The sequence below is a fragment of the Pseudophryne corroboree genome, chromosome 7 (assembly GCF_028390025.1).
Source record: "Pseudophryne corroboree isolate aPseCor3 chromosome 7, aPseCor3.hap2, whole genome shotgun sequence".
NCBI lineage: Eukaryota > Metazoa > Chordata > Amphibia > Anura > Myobatrachidae > Pseudophryne > Pseudophryne corroboree.
The window spans coordinates 258,921,495-258,939,467 of record NC_086450.1 but is presented as its reverse complement, the minus strand read 5'-3'; the positions used below and the strand labels follow the sequence as shown (position 1 = coordinate 258,939,467).

The window sequence follows — 17,973 nt, the reverse complement described above, 5'->3', positions numbered from 1 at the left end:
CCCTGCCGCGTTTAACTTAGAAAAAAAACCAGAAAAAACAACACAAACACATACGCAAACAACAATGACGGCCGTAAATGTGCCAAAAAAACACGACTGGCATCGACATCGGAAAACACGAAAACAATAAACTCGAATGCTTAGTAGCTTGGCGTATATAGTTTCAAAAAGTTGCATGAAAATGCACCCGATACAGGACGAGTTTCAACACTACACAAACTGACACAAACATGAATATTAGTAAATTTTGGCCCTGGACGTACACTGACGTACACACACCTGCATCATACATACACATGCTGACACCTGGACGTACACCAACGTACCCACACCTGCATCTATACATACACATGCTGACACCTGGACGTACAAGCACCTGCATCTATACATAGGAGGAGACTGCTCCCTCTAGCATCAAGAGGAGCGGTCCCTCTGGCGCAGTTGGGATAAAAGATAGTGAGGTACCTAGTCAGATTGTGGTGGTAGGGGATTCTATCATCAGGAAGGCAGATAGGGCAATCTGCTACCGGGACCGTGATCGCCGTACAGTCTGTTGTCTCCCGGGTGCTCGGGTACAGCACATCGCGGACTGGGTAGATAGATTGCTGGGAGGGGCTGGGAAAGACCCGGCGGTCTTAGTGCACGTTGGCACTAATGACAAAGTTAGTGGAAGGTGGGATGTCCTTAAGAAAGACTATAGGGACTTAGGAAAGAAACTTAAGGCAAGGACATCTAAGGTAATATTCTCCGAAATATTACCCGTACCACGCGCTAGTCCAGGGTGGCAGAGGGAGATTAGGGAGGTAAATGTGTGGCTTAGGGATTGGTGCAGGAAAGAGGGGTTTGTGTTCCTGGAACACTGGGCGGACTTCTCAGTCAGGCGCCATCTCTTTTGTCATGACGGATTGCACCTGACTGAGGAGGGGGCAGCGGTGCTGGGGGGAAGGATGGTTAGAAGGTTGGAGGAGATCTTAAACTAGGAGCCTGGGGGGAGGGTTTAGCTAGAAACTACGGGTCATGCAGTGAGAATAGTGGGGATGGCGGTAGTAAACGAAATGGGGGAGAAGTTGGGGGGAGGGTAAGAGCGGGCGGTAAGGTTACTAACATGGGTACTAAAAGAGATTTTACCAAAGCACTAACCAATGACGATTACAGGTCATCATTGCTACATAAGGTGCAAGGGAAAATATTTATCTTAGTTGTATGTATGTAAATGCTAGGAGCATTACTGGTAAAAAGAGCGAACTAGAAATACTTGCAGCAAGCAAACAGTATGATATTATAGGCATTACTGAAACTTGGTGGGACGAATCTCATGATTGGACAGTCAATCTAGAGGGCTATACACTGTTTAGGAGAGACAGACTAAATAAAAAGGGTGGAGGGGTGTGTCTTTACGTAAAACCATTTTTAAAACCTGATATATGGGAAGATATTCAGGAGGGGACTGTAGACACTGTCGAGTGATTATCGGTAGAAATTGCATGCTGGGAAAAAGGAATAAAAAAGTCGTTATTATTGGGTGTATGCTATAGGCCGCCTGGTATCAACGTATCTGATGAGGAATTGTTACTAAAGCAAATTGAAAGAGCAGCAGGAGTAGGAGACATAGTAGTGATGTGAGATTTTAACTATCCAGAGATAAACTGGAAAAACGATGCATGTGATACTGCTAGGGGCAATATGTTTTTAAACACACTTAATGATAACTGCTTAGTTCAACTAATTGAGGAACCAACTAGGTACAATGCAATCTTAGACCTGGTATTAACAAACAATGGGGATTTGGTATCAGGTATTATAGTAGGGGAACCCATAGGAAACAGCAACCACAATATGGTCACATTCAATATCAGTTTTCATAAACAGCCCTATACTGGCTCAACTAGGACTCTAAACTTTAGCAATGCGAATTTTGAAAAGATGATGGTATTTTTCAGGGATATTGAATGGGAAGGTTTGTTTTTAGGAAAAAATACTATGGAGAAATGGGAGGTACTAAAATTCCTGCTAGCTAAAAATATACTCAAATTTATTCCTACGAGAAGCAAAAAAAGGAATAAAAATAAACCGATGTGGCTTAACAAAAAGATAAAGGAACTTATGGGCAAGAAAAGGAGAGCATTTAAAAAATACAAATCTGACGGGGGAAGCAGAGTCATTTCAGCACTATAAGGAATGTAACAAAATAAGCAAAAAGGAAATAAGAGCTGCTAAAGTAGAAACTGAAAAACTAGTAGCAAAGGAAAGCAAAGCGAATTCCAAAAAAAATATTTAAATACATTAATAGCAAGAGATTAAAGAAGGAGAGTATAGGCCCTTTAAAAGACAAGTTGGGAGTCTTAAGCAAAAATGATAATGACATAGCGGACACACTAAATTAGTTTTTTTTCAACAGTATTCACTAGAGAGGACCCAATTCAGGGACTAACACATAATCTCAATAATGAAAATATCCCACTGATAGGTACTTATTTAGGCGAGGAAATAGTCTGTGACCGATTAAAATATTTAAAGATTAATAAATCACCAGGTTCCGATGGTATTCACCCAAGGGTTCTAATGGGAAATTCACTCTGAACTTGCAAAACCGCTATTTTTGATCTTTAAGGATTCAGTAATATCAGGTATGGTTCCCAAAGACTGGCGTATAGCGGAAGTAGTGCCTATATCCAAAAAGGGAAGTAAAGCTGAACCAGGTAATTATAGACCAGTTAGTCTTACATCTATAGTGGGGAAAGTATTGGAAGGTATTCTAAGAGATAGTATTCAGAAGTTCCTTAAAGTCATTAAGGTCATTAAAAGGAATCAACATGGGTTTATGAAGGACAGATCCTGTCAAACCAATTTACTTGGCTTTTATGAAACAGTAAGCGCAAACCTAGATCAGGGTAAAGAGGTGGATGTAATCTTTTTAGATTTTGCCAAAGAATTCGACACTGTACCACACATGAGACTTATCTACAAGCTACAAGAATCAGGGCTAGGAAGCACAATATGCACTTGGGTCAAAAACTGGTTAGATAATAGGGAGCAGTGCGTTGTGGTTAATGGATCTTTTTCAACTTGGACTGAAGTGCTAAGTGGTGTGCCGCAAGGCTCAGTAATAGGACCGCTATTGTTCAATATTTTCATTAACGACCTAACAGAAGGTCTAGAGAGCATGGTGTCAATTTTTGCAGATGATACCAAATTGTGTAACGTTATAAATGCAGAGGGGGATGTTGAGTCGCTTCAGAATGACTTAGTTAAATTAGAAGCTTGGGCAGCGAAATGGAGAATGCGCTTCAATACAGACAAGTGTAAGGTAATGCACTGTGGTAACAAGAACAAAAATTACACCTACCTACTAAATGGGGTAAAATTAGGGGATTCTGTACTGGAAAAGGACTTAGGTGTCCTCATAGATAGCAAACTAAGCAGTAGTACCCAAAGTAGGACTGCAGCAAAGAAGGCCAATAAGATAATAGCATGCATAAAATGGGGAATTGATGCTAGGGATGAGAGTATAATACTCCTGTTATATAAATAACTTGTGAGACCACACCTTGAATACTGTGTACAATTCTGGGCACCTTACTACAAAAAGGATATCCTGGAGCTAGAAAAGGTTCAAAGGCAGGCGACCAAACTAATTAAGGGTATGGAGACGCTGGAATACGAGGAAAGGCTTGCAAGACTAGGCATCTTTACACTGGAAAAGAGGAGATTAAGAGGGGACATGATCAACATTTACAAATATATAAGGGGACATTATACAGATCTTGCGCAGGACCTGTTTTTGGTTAGATCAACACAGAGAACTCGTGGACACTTGCTCAGGTTAGTGGAGAGGAGATTCCACACAATACGGCGTAAAGGCTTTTTTACGGTAAGGACGGTACGTGTTTGGAATTCCCTGCCTGAGGGAGTTGTAATGGCCGACTCAGTCAACACCTTTAAGAATGGGTTAGATAAATTCCTAATGGATAAGGATATCCAGGGTTACAAGGCATAGTCACGCATTATGGTTATTATAAAAAAGAGGGGTAAAACGTAACGGCAGTCATCAACTTCAGTCAAAATTTTCTACAAAATAATCGTGCATAGGAGACCACAAATAGGTTGAACTCGATGGACAATTGTCTTTTTTCAACCTTAGATACTATGTTACATGCTGACACCTGGATGTACACTGACGTACCCACACCCGCACCTATACATATACGCGCTGACACCTGGACGTACCCCGACGTACCCACACATGCATCTATACATGCACATGCTGACACCTGGACGTACACACACCTGCATCTATACAAGGATGCGCTGACACCTGGATGTACACTGATGTACACACACCTGCATCTATACATGCACATGCTGACACCTGGACGTACACTGACGTACACACACCTGCATCTATACATGCACATGCTGACACCTGGACGTACACCAATGTAACCACACCTGCATATATACATGCACATGCTGACACCTGGACGTACACCGACGTACCCATACCTGCATTTATACATACATACACACACACACACACACACACACACACACACACACACACACACACACAGACAGTAGCCTGACACACATCCACATATACACACAGCACAGAGGCCTGACACGCACATATATGTACAGTGGCCTGACATGTATATATATATATATATATATATATATACACACACACACACACACACACACACACACACAGCGCAAGATTTGTAATGTCCTCCAATACCACTTATGTCCGTGTGGCCTAAATTATGAGGGCCAAACCACACGTACATTTAAAGAGCTCATAAATGCGCATAGATCTGCCATCAATAAGACACTTAAAGGTAAATACATAGACCCACCAATCTCTAGACATTTTAAGGAGCTGGGTCACCCCCTTAAGTCCATTAGATATTTTATGATTGACCATGTGCCAGAATCTCCTACAAGAGGAGACGGTGCCAAGGTGTCACAACTGAGGGTCTGAGCTGACGGGAGGAAGCCTCAGTTGTAAAGGCTGAGGTGAAACTAAACTTGGGAGGTTTAATCAGACCCCTAAACATGTAAGTACGGTGTAGGAAGATTGCCCGAAGGCGTGACCATGACAACCAGGATTTAAAAGTCAATAAAAGTTTATTAACAGAACTCCATCTATTCACAGCAGTGGTAAATGAATAAAGATATGCAGTAGTTAAAATGAAACAGTTCCTGGATCACTATAAATTTGGCAAGAGCCACAGGGTACTGGTAGGATAAGGTACAGTTCTTAATGTCCCAGAGATGGAATGTCCTTACCAGACCCGTCCGTAGTAGTGAGAGTAGCCAAGGAACACAACAGCAGATGTATCACTGGAAGCTGGTAACACTGTAGTTGAGATGACTGCTGTGGATGCTGGATGGAACCAGCCAGGTGTTGAAAACATGGAGTGGATGCTGGATGGAACCAGCCAGGTAGTAGAATGAAGCTAGGGAGCGTAGATATGGGAAATGATGATATACGGGTACCGATGGGTTGCGGGTACCAATGATTTGTAGGTATCCGCTGGAGAAGCACCAGCAGTTTAAGGTAGTTGATCACTGCTGGAAGCTGACCGCTGGAAGCAGATGGATCTGTAGCTGGAAGCTGGAGTAGTCATAGAAGACTGCAGAGTCAGGCTGCACCGCAAGGTGGTAAGCTGGTGCGGGTCTCTTAGTGGTAACTGGAGACAGGAGCTGGAAACCTGGAACAAAACAACCACAGGAGAGAGAGACTGGAAACAGGGTTTGACAACCAAAGCACTGACGATTTCCTAGTGCAGGCTCAGTCCCTTTATACCCTTAGGTATACCGGGATTGGATGACCAATTAGGCAGACTCCAGCGGAGCTATGGATTGGAGGTCAGGATCATGTGACTGAAACTAAGATGGCTGCGCCCATACTGGCCAGTGGAGGGAAACCTTGTTTTGTAACACCACATGGAGATTCCTCTGTAATGGCGGCGGTGAACACAGAGAACGCCGACTTGCGTCTCAAACCTTCAGCTCAGACGGCCGCAGTAAGTGAGAAGTGCCACATACCTTGTAATACGTTGAGAATATGGAGATGATGCCCGAGGCCCCGCTGGCAGGTGAAGCCATGAAAGTCGCCCGGGCATTAGAAAGGCAATATCCACAGATCAGCAGAGATGAGACATGACGTATGGATGCTAGCCACATAGCAGGGAACCGGGCCTAGGATGCTGGGACAACCTTAGGAGACACCTGAAAGGAAAATAATGGCGTCCAGATACCCGGATCGTGACACACGGAATTATTGATCAACGAATCCAAATAGATTCTGCGTTTAGGATCCATGAAGCCAGGGGGTCTGAACGATAAGATTAATTGCAATAGTCTAATAAGATATATTCTTAATTAGTTGGCTCATGTTATGAATGTAGTCCTTGTTAATGTCATGGGGTATTGTGGGATATGCAACCTGTTCCTTGTTCCTTTATATGTGTATATTTGTGCTTTCTATATTCTCACTGTTTTTAAATGTATTTTGGGTTTGTGGATTTTTGTTTACTGTCCCTCTGCCCGTTATCTGTGTAGGTTCCGGGATGGTTAAATCACTAAAGGACCCAGAGTGACGCGGCTGGAACGCAGGACGCTGCCTGGTGGCACGCATACAGGTAGTGTTTCCAGGGCAACAGTGACCAGTGACGTGAGTTCCGGAAATGCGGGCGTGGTGTGTCTCGGTGGGAAGACGCTGGGGACTGGACGTTGAGCGGGAAACCAGGAGGATTTCAGGATTGAAGCGTGTGGGTGAGTATGCTCTGTTCTTATTGCTACTGCTGCACTTGTCCTGAGGACGGTGCGTAATGCCTTGAAAATGTTTGACTAAAAATTTTAATACACTTCATTTTTGCATCTAAGGAATTCTTGGAGTGCCATCACTCTTTCTGTATATGAAGTTTTCTATATGAGGGGCATCTGAGTGGATGTTATGCATGATTATGAGTGCCAGCAAAATGGGTAGATATTTTATATATATATAATAGGGCGCCAATAATTTTATTGTGATCACTTATACTTTAACTTTAAGCTAGCTTAACACTACAAATAAAGACATAGACACCAATAGCTAGATTTAAAAGGTCAGACAGTATTTATTAAGAGCTGACCGGAACTTTAAATTAGATTTTATGTTAGAGGATGTCAAAATAAATAATCACACAGTGTGCCCCCCACCAACCACAAAACTCCACCACCCCCTGTATCACATAAACACCGCTAATTCCACTTAGTCCAGGAACGTGCGGTGAGCTAAAAGGCTGAGGAGGCACTGACTAGCACCAGAGCCAGATTTACACACAATATATGAACCAAAGGGTACATCTGGGCATTATACACAGGTGCAGCAGTATAAACTCCAGGAAATTTGGTGAGTTTTGATCAGAGAAGTGCAGAAAAGATAGACAGGTGAGGCACTGCCTCACCTGCAATAGAATTTTTACTCCAGAGTTTTGGCTATAAAAATTATTAGAATAATGCAAAGAAGATATTTCAAACATATTCTTTGTATTTTTCATATACTTTATACAATCAAAAGTCTGGTACAAATGTAAGTATGACAGGAAAGGCTCTGACTCACCTGCCTCACCCCACCGCACGTCACTGCCACTTACACACAATAATTTCAGTTTGTGACCAGGAGCTGGCAATGTTTGTGTACCCAAATGAAGCCACTGTACATGCCCTGCAGGCTGCTATGTACTGCCAGGAGCAACAAATGTAAATGCCCTATCTTTAAAATGGGGCATATTTTACTAAATTAAAACAATCCTGTAACTTTCTGAAAAACCTTAACCCCAAAAGGCACTACACTAACATCGGTGTGTAGAGTTGGATCTTGATCCAAGGCACCAACAGGCTAAAGCTTTGACTGTTCCCAGGATGCCTTGCACTGCCTCCTCTATAACCCTCCCAGAGATGTAACTAGACCTTTGTGGGCCCCATAGTAAAATTCTGAATGGGCCCACCAGCACTCAACAAGAATGACTGGCGTTTGAGTGGGGAAAAGTAGAGGGGGAGGGGTCTGACAGAATAGGGGGCAGGAGTAGAATGGATGGAAACTGAGGTGTCCGTTATATAAAGAAATATGTGTGTGTGCGTATATCACACACACATACATATAAGGGAAATTCAAATGCCCCCAATTATTGCACCCATTACACCCGGGTTTAGGTGCGCAAAGCACCTAAACCTGAATAAAGTAATGTGTGCGATCGTGAAAAGACACCGTTTGGGTGCCCAAATGGGTCTCTTTGCGCGCATTTCAGCTTGTTACTCCTGGGGGTAGCGAGCTGAAATAAACGTGTCGCACCCATTGGCAGCACCATTAGAATAGCTGCTGACGGGCACGATTGAGGGAGGAAAGGGGGGGGGGGTACATGTGAATCCAGCCCATAGATGCAATGTGAATATGTAATTTGTACCTTTCTGTCTTAAAATGTATATACAGTGTATATGCTAGAGGTCTTTCCGAACCCCCTAATCCTAACATTGTAAATTGCTTTAGGGCGCACCTTCAATTAGTCCAATGTTTCGTATTTTCACATTAAATACTTTCTTGTATTGGTTGGTTAAAGATTAGATCGTATATTTTCTAGATATACCTGTGCATAGTCTACAAGGCTACATGCCGCTCCCCTAACTAGAGATGTGCAGCGGGCATTTTTCGTGTTTTGTGTTTTGGTTTTGGATTCAGATCCGCAGTCGTGTTTTGGATTTGGATGCGTTTTGGCAAAACCACTCTTTCGGGATTTGGATTCGGGTGATTTTTAAAAAAACCTCAAAAACAGCTAAAATCATAGAATTTGGGGGTAATTTTGATCCTATAGTATTAAGCTCAATAACCATAATTTCTACTAATTTCCAGTCTATTCTGAACACCTCACAATATTATTTTTAGTCCTAAAATTTGCACCGAGGTCGCTGGATGACTAAGCTAAGTGACCCAAATGGGTGGCACAAACACCTGGCCCATCTAGGACATTACTAATAGTCCAGTGCTGCATCTTGCTGCTCAGTGTCAGTTCTAGTATCCTCATCAGTGCTCCATATCACTGCTCATTGTCTTGTGCTGCATTGTGGTGCTCAGTATACTACAGTAAATTACTAATAGTCCAGTGCTGCATCTTGCTGCTCAGTGTCAGTTCTAGTATCCTCATCAGTGCTCCGATTCACTGCTCATTGTCTTGTGCTGCATTGTGGTGCTCAGTATAGTACAGTACATTACTAATAGTCCAGTGCTGCATCTAGCTGCTCAGTGTCAGTTCTCAGTATTATCCTCATCAGTGATCAGTATCACTGCTCATTGTCTTGTGCTGCATTGTGGTGCTCAGTATACTACAGTACATTACTAATAGTCCAGTTTCTTGTGCTGCATCTTGCTGCTGTAGGGTGCTGTGGTAGGCCCACGGTAGCAGTGCCACTTATATTCATGCCCACGGTAGCAGTGCTGCTTACATACATGCCCGCGGCAGCAGTGCCACTTATATACATGCCCACGATAGCAGTGCCACATATTTACATGCCCATAGTATCTGTACCGCTTATATAAATGCCCACAGTAGCAGTGACACTTATACACATACCCACGGTATCTGTGCCGCTTTTATACATGCCCACAGTAGCAGTGCCACTTATACACATGCAGACAGTAGAAGTGCTGCTTAAAAAAATTAGTGTGAAAAAATTGGAAGCACACTCTTGCAACATAAGAATTCATAAAATTCCTGTAGAGAACAAGGTTTTCAAAGAGTTAAACTCACTGTTGTGTTGGGCTGCCCTAAACACAGACAAGCTTAGTGCATCAGCATGTAGAGGTGGAAGGGCTCAAAAACCCAAGTGCGGAGGGACTGAATTTCAGACGGTTATGTCAGGGGTTATTCCTACTCGTGAGTGTCCATGACACCCATAGAGTGAAAATAGAACCTGTAACGGGTGCAGCGATCACGCAAGGGAACTCTTAGCGCTTGCCCTTACTGCCGTCATTCTGGCGGGCGGAATGCCGCTGTCGGGATTTTGACAGCCAGCATCCCACCCGCTGGAAAATAATATGGAATACCCCTTTCACACCACAAATATAATCTGGGATATTTCCGGGTTGAGCCAGCTCAACCCGGGTCAAATTGCAGTCTAAAAGCACCACTTTTTAATATCCCAGGTCGAGTAACCCTGCATTTCAACCCGGTATAGTAGCAGTGTTATGCACGGGCTGGACCCAGGTCAATGTGACTCTAATGTGTCCAACCCAGGTTATTCAACCCTGCATTCGTGTAAAAGTGCTGATTGGCTGTTCTTTGTGTGCCTTGATGATGTCAGCAGCCTGACCCCTGCTACACAGGAAAGAACCGAGAGCATTTAGAATTAGAGCTGTTAAGAATTAGGGGTGAGGCAGAGATTGCTAGGCAGCTTACTGCATACCTCCCAACTTATTAAAAGTACAAAGAGGGACCTTGGGGCATGCCCAAAAAGGGGGCATAGCCTATATGAAAGAGACATGGTGTTGTGGCAGAGCTGCGATCGCGAGTCATGCCCCCCTTGTACTGTCACTGAGGGGGCAACAAGGGAGAGAAAGAAGGCTCTTGTGTGGGCGCACTCTATACAGGAAAGAAGTTCCTATAATGTATATCAGAGAATGTTAAAACATAACTTTTATTGGTAATAATATAAGCACATTTTACCCATCTAAACGATCCATGAAGAAATAAAGAATTGGGAAAAAATGTTAAAATGTTCTGGTCTCTTTATTTAAAAAATGATTGGAAAGGTTTGTAGACACAGGATTGTCATACCACCATTTCCCCTGACCAGTACAGATAACTGTATTGATAGGACCGAGGAGTGGTCAAAGTATTAATATGTAAATATCCAACTATGATCACTTAAATTAAGTGGATATATAGCTGTTTAGAGGTCCCCAGACTCTAGCACCTGAATCATTCGACAAATACCATAATTGTAAATGGAAAAAACATTGATCTGCACTGAGCATTCACTGACTAGATGAGAAGATATGAGAAAGAAATAGTGGTGATACTGCTGTTGGCATGTTCTTCTCACACAGAGAGGAAACAATTCCTACTCTACAACACCAGGTATTCACAGGTAGTCTCCTTTCCTGGTACTAACCCGGCCCAACGCTGTTTAGCTTCCAAGATCGGACGAGATCGGGCGATGGCAGCGTGGTATGATAGTAGAGGATAGTATGATCAGCACGCCAATGAGAGTGCAGCGATATAAGAAATAATTCAGTAGGAAATTATAGAAGAAATAGAAAGAAGGGAGAAAGTGAAAAGATAAGTAATAATAGGTGGATCTGCTTTCCACGTTAGGCACGGTTCAACCGCACCCACATTCATGGCTCTGTTCTCCGTGAATCGAGGATGAGAGTCCACGAGACAGATAAGGAAGTAGAATTGATTCTAAGTTGGTGTTCTCGGTAAATGGGGTTGAAATCCAAAATTAGAAATACAATTGATAACACAGAATACTGCTGTGGATAAAGTCAGTCTCAAAAAATGATCACCACAGTAAACACGTAAGATGGACAGTCGGACTGCAATACTGTCATTAAAATCCCCTTAGGGAGTGTAGGTTATTACAAAGTACAATAGTATCGCAGGGAAAATTATAGATAATAAATGAACATAGGCATGTATATTATATGCACAAAATAACTTCTTGACAATGCTAAGATGTTAACAAATACGCAAGCTATGTCGATCAAATGTTTGAACAGAAACAATATGTCATGAATTTCTGATCCAGAATAGGAAGAGAAAAGCAGCTAATCTGTGATTTGGAATGAAAATGACAGACGATATCTGTCAGGTACACAGCAAAGTAATGAATGAAAGCACAAATGATAAGAAATAGTAATGTTCTGTCCACTGTTGGGGACTAAGATTATAGCCCGTATCAGAGGACAGAACTCACATAGAAAGAAAATAATGAGCTCTAATCAGCAATTAATACATTTGCATTAATGAGATGCCTGAGTGTGATATTATTGCCTGTGTGACCACAGAGCAGTGAGGGCTTACGACACTCCAATCAGTGGGCAGAAGAATGGATCAGTGCATAGTCAGGTGCAAAGAGCTGGCGCCGTGCAGTCACTCCATGTACGGACCCCCATGTGGAAGACGCGTTTCGCCCATTAGGGCTTGTTCACTTCCAGGTTTGGAGGTATGGGCAGGGGGACGGATATTTATGGGCAGTTCTATTGGTGCGTCAGACCAATGGAAGGTGTGGCGGGCGGAGACGCTGCATAAGCGGTCCCGCCTGCCGTCGCTATGGGGGAAGTGCGGCGTATTGCGCATGTCTGTCTGTAGCTGATGGAGCTGGAAGCGCCATGTTGGAAAAGGGATGGGGTTGATGGAGATATGGGCATGTTTAGGGACCTCGGGCGAGGCCCAGGATGCCATATTAAATGAGGGATAAAGTAGTCCTAGGTATATTAAAGTGTGGGCAGGCAAAGATGCCCCTTAGAAACGGGTTAAAAACACAAAAAGATGGTAATACAACAAAATAGCATTAAATAGACGGGTACCTTACATATTAACATGATCAGTCAGAATCATAAAATATGATGATGTATAATGATTGTAAAAAATGACTGTTATAGAATGACGGGACAGGCATGAGTAGGGAAAACTACAGGAGATAATGAAAAAAGTAGAAGAAGGGGAGTGGGTATGGAGGTAAAGGGCATTGGGATGAATAAAAGATAAACGGGAAGGGATAAAGAGCAGATAAATAGGAAAGGATAAGTAAAAGGACAGGAGAAAATAATGATTACAATCGGTGCAGGGTGAGGATGAAATTAATTGGACATGGCGGTATTGGATGTGGGGACACCATTGATAATACGGAGCGAATGCGGCGGGCAGCAGCGCTGCTCCAGCGCTCGCACCCATCGTCGCTTGGGGAGAGGTTAAACGTATTGTGCATGTCAGCCTGTGGCTGGCGAGGCCAGGGACGCCATATTTAGAAAGGGATTGAGTTGGGAGGATGGGGGCGTGTATGGGAACCTTGTGCGAGGCCCTGGACGCCATGTTACCTGGGGGATGCAGTAGTCCTGAATGTGCTAAGGTGTGGGCAGACAAAATTGCCCTAGAACAGAGTGTTAACATAGCATGACAAGGAGCAGATACCTTGCATGTTGTGAGGGAATATAAAATACTATGGGACGAGTGCAATGAACAGAAATTGATAGATGTCAATAAATGACTGTGTTGAATTATGGAAATGAGTATGTGAGGCTATGAGAAGGAACCTAACAGGGATAGCTGGAGATGGAATGAATTGAAGGCATTGGAATTATAGCATTAGAATAATGACCATTATGGAGGCGTGAAAGGCGTGCGGAAACAATGAGATTGCAAGAATTTTAAGGACTGAAAGTGTATGATGAAGAGTGAAAATGGAAGTGAAGGTAATAATATGGTGATAAAAATAACATTAAGTGAGTATGAGGTGAAGGATAATAATGAATGTGTGCTGGGTGGATAAGAAAGGGTAGTAGAAAATGTATTATGCCTGGTGGTATGGGTTTGCCGTGGGGGCTGGTTAAAAAGTACTGATTGGTAGGGGTGGTGCCAGATATCACTGGGGACATTGTGTGAGTGAATGGGCAGGGGGCTTGTGATTGGGTAGGATGATTGCGGGCATGAGACTAGGGGGATATGAGGGGTGTGGGTGTGGTGAGGGAGGAAAGGGGCGTAAAAAGGAGGAAGGGTGATGTGATGAGGAGAGAAGGGATGGAATTAAATGTGGGGCATTCCTGGGTTAAGGGGGGGGGGGGTGGGGGTGGGGGGGGAAGGGGGGGAAAAAGGGGGTAGATGATATGGTTAATTTATGGACATTAGAGTTGCTGGATGAGGCAAGGGTATTGAAGGTGATCAGAGGTGGTGAGTGAGTTGGGAAGGAGAAAAGAGGGGTAGGTGGAAGAGGGAAGTAATTGATGTACTAGTCTACAGGTATGTGCCACAGTTGAGGAGCTGATAATTCACAAAAAAACTGCATAATTGATATTTTCGTTCAGACCAAAGGGCTTAAGACTGTTGAGGCGAAAGATCCACCCGCTCTCTTTCTTGTAGAGTTCCTTGGTGATATCTCCTCCTCGTATGCCCAAATGAACACGGTCCAAACCAAAAGCCTTAAATTCTTTAATGGATCCTTTATGGTGAAAATGAAAGTGCCTGGCAACCGAGGTAAGCTGTTTCATGCGTGCTAGATCTTTAGCTGCGTTGCGAATAAATGTTCCAGGACTCTTTCTTTTAATTTACGTGTGGTCATGCCAATGTATTTAAGATTGCACGTTATGCAGTAAATCACTGCTTGGGTATTACAATTGAAAATTTTTTGTAGTGTTATTGTTTGCCCATATCTGTCTATGACAGTATTGGTTTGTAATATCTGTGGGCATGATTTGCATTGGCTGCACGAGAAGGATCCAGAAATGGAAGTTTTTTTGGGGGTGGATGCAACAAAATGACTGCGCACCAATTGGTCTTTTATATTCTTGGATCGGCGCCAGCTCATCTGTAGTGGAGAATCCAAGAGCGGAGATAGGTCTGGATCCAACTGCAGGATGGGAAGGTGTTTAGTTATAACATTTTTCAACATCCTCCATTCAGGGCAGAAAGTCCCTATGAATCTTAGGATGTTATCTGGTTTTATGTCCTCCTTCTTCTTCCCAAAAATTAAACTCTCCCTCTTGATTACTGTGGTGGCTGCATATGCTCATTTAAGTGAGCGTTTACTATAATCTCTGGCTAAGAGGCGACGGGTAAGTTCTCTGCTCTTGATTTTGAAAACTTGATCTTCCGAGCAGTCACGTCTCAGCCTGAGGTACTCCCCTTTAGGGATATTTTCAATGGTTGGGGGAAAGTGTGAGCTGGTTTGGAAGAGGAGACTATTAGTTGCAGTCTCCTTGCGATATAATTCAGTTTCCAGAAAACCTGTGTCAGATTTGTAAATATTGAGATCGAGAAAGGGGACCGTCTATGAGCTGATGGTGTGTGTCAATGTGATATTGAGATCGTTGGTGTTGAGGAGTTTGATAAAGTCCATGAGGAGACCACGTTCTCCGTTCCAAATGATGAATATGTCATCAATATACCTTAGCCACAATGTCACATGTGTAGTGTATTTCTCCTTGGTAGTATTGAAAACATAGAGGTGCTCCCACCACCCCAAAAAATTATTTGCATAAGTGGGTGCACAAGCAGCATCCATTGCTGTTCCCATTACTTGCAAAAAGAATTGATCTTGAAAAACAAAATAGTTTTTGGAGAGAACAAAGTGAAATAGTTTTAGGAGAAAATCTGAAAAGTCCTTTTCTCCTCCTTGGTCCAGATAGTATTTGACTGCTGTGAGACCATGGTGATGATTAATACTTGTGTAAAGCACCTCCACATCTAGAGTCACTAGGAGAAAATCATTCTCAAAGTGTATATCATGGATTTTGCGTAATAAATCCGAAGTGTCTTGCAAGTAGGAGGGTAAATCCAGAACAAATTCACGTAGATGTAGGTCCAGAAATCGGCTAGGTTGCTCCAGGAGCCCACCATTACCTGACATAATTGGTCTGTCAGGAGGCTGATGGGCATTTTTATGAATCTTGGGCAAAAGATAGAGAGTTGGTGTTTTTGGATTCTGGACAGTAAGGTATTGTAGTTTTTGCTTTGTGATAGTGCCTGGGGTAGCAGCCTCTTGTAGTAAGGTATTATAAGCATTCAGGAATCTGGAGGTGGGATCACTAAGAAGTTTCATGTAATTGTCGATGTGCTTCGGTAATGTACATTTCACAAGGCCAGAGTACAATATTGCCCCCTTTGTCGGATGGTTTTATGATTATATCATTCCTGGTTCCCATTTCTTGTAAAGCTTTTCTTTCTTTGAATTTAAGATTTTTAGAAGAGTGGTGGAGGCCATTTCTGGTTTGAACATAGATATCGTCAAATTCTTTGGACACCCGGTTCAGGAAGGCCCTTACCTCTGGGCTGGTGTTGTCTGGTGAAAAAAAAGGAAGATTTAGGTTTACATCTCGGTCTGTTGGTGTTAGTACTATCCATATTGGATTCCATTTGAAGTTCTTCTAGTTCCTGAATGGCATGAAGGTCATCAGTAGTCAGTTCCGAACTGCACGGATTCTCCATCTGTCTGTGTTGTTGCCTAGCAAAAATATTTTTGAGAAGAAGCTTTCTCCCAAAAAGCCTCAGGTCCTTTTCCCAGGAGAATCTGTTGAAGGATCTGGATGGTGAAAAGGAAAGTCCTTTTGCAAGTACTTCCATATGATCGATGGATAGAAGCCTGTCAGATAAATTGATGACCTGTAATTTGGAAGGATTATTAAGGTCTACCGCATTCTGTGTTATCAATTGTATTTCTAATTTTGGATTTCAACCCCAATTACCGAGAACACCAACTTAGAATCAATTCTACTTCCTTATCTGTCTCGTGGACTCTCATCCTCGATTCACGGAGCACAGAGCCATGAATGTGGGTGCGGTTGAACCGTGCCTAACGTGGAAAGCAGATCCACCGATTATTACTTATCTTTTCACTTTCTCCCTTCTTTCTATTTCTTTCTATCATTTCCTACTGAATTATTTCTTATATAGGTGCACTCTCATTGGTGTGCTGATTATACTATCCTCTACTATCATACCATGCTGCCATTGCCCGATCTCGTCCGATCTTGGAAGCTAAACAGCGTTGGGCCGGGTTAGTACCAGGAAAGGAGACTAACTGTGAATACCTGGTGTTGTAGAGTAGGAATTGTTTCCTCTCTGTGTGAGAAGAACATGCCAACAGCAGTATCACCACTATTTCTTTCTCATATCTTCTCATCTAGTCAGTGAATGCTCAGTGCAGATCAATGTTTTTTCCATTTACAATTATGGTATTTGTCGAATGATTCAGGTGCTAGAATCTGGTGACCTCTAAACAGCTATATATCCACTTAATTTAAGTGATCATAGTTGGATATTTACATATTAATACTTTGACCACTCCTCGGTCCTATCAATACAGTTATCTGTACTGGTCAGGGGAAATGGTGGTATGACAATCCTGTGTCTACAAACCTTTCCAATCGTTCTTTAAATAAAGAGACCAGAACATTTTAAAATTTTTTCCCAATTCTTTATTTCTTCATGGATCGTTTAGATGGGTAAAATATGCTTATATTATTACCAATAAAAGTTATGTTTTAACATTCTCTGATATACATTATAGGAACTTCTTTCCTGTATAGAGTGCGCCCACACAAGAGCCTTCTTTTTCTCCCTTGTTAGTCTTGAGTTTAAAAGAGCCAACCCTGCAATAACCCTGGTTGAAAGTGTAGTGTGAAACGGTCTGACCCGGGTTCAAAATACTGGGTCGGACCCGGGTTTGCAGTGTGAAAGGGGTATAAGCCATCTGAGGCAACTCTTTGGCCCTTCCTAAAACCTATTTACTCTTTCTATATGTGGGAGTTAAGGAGGGCCTAGTCACAGATATAGGAGTGTATTAGGATGAAAAACCAGCTCGAGAAATGTCTGGAAGCAGCCCTAATGGGCCGGGGTCTTTTGCTGCCTGTAACAACATGCTAATATCACCACACAGCCCCAGTGGCAGATTTAGGGGTCTGGCCACCCCTAGGCACAACATTATTGGCCGCCCCCCCCCCCCCCCCCCCCACACACACACATACACCTTCTGGGGACCTTTGCAACACATTCCTCTTACTTCTACTTTCCTGATTGTTTGGGCCTTGTTATCTCCCTGTGCTGTACAGAGGTCACATGACATGGATGCAAGTGATGATTACTCCCTTCCACCCTTCCAGTGTGCTCTGCTTACCACCAATGGCAGTACTGTGCACACATCGGCATCCCCCATTCTCCACACTCTTCTCTCTGCATTTGACATAGTAAGTCACACGCAGCACTCAGCATTCGT

General features: G+C 42.9%; 2 pseudogenes; one reads left to right on the top strand and one right to left on the bottom strand.

Annotated features, from left to right (window-relative positions):
* Positions 1–11,105: 11,105 nt before the first annotated feature.
* LOC134947233 (5S ribosomal RNA) lies at positions 11,106–11,224 on the bottom strand (annotated as a pseudogene).
* Positions 11,225–16,685: 5,461 nt separating this feature from the next.
* On the top strand, positions 16,686–16,804 carry LOC134946722 (5S ribosomal RNA; annotated as a pseudogene).
* The last annotated feature ends 1,169 nt before the right edge of the window (positions 16,805–17,973 follow it).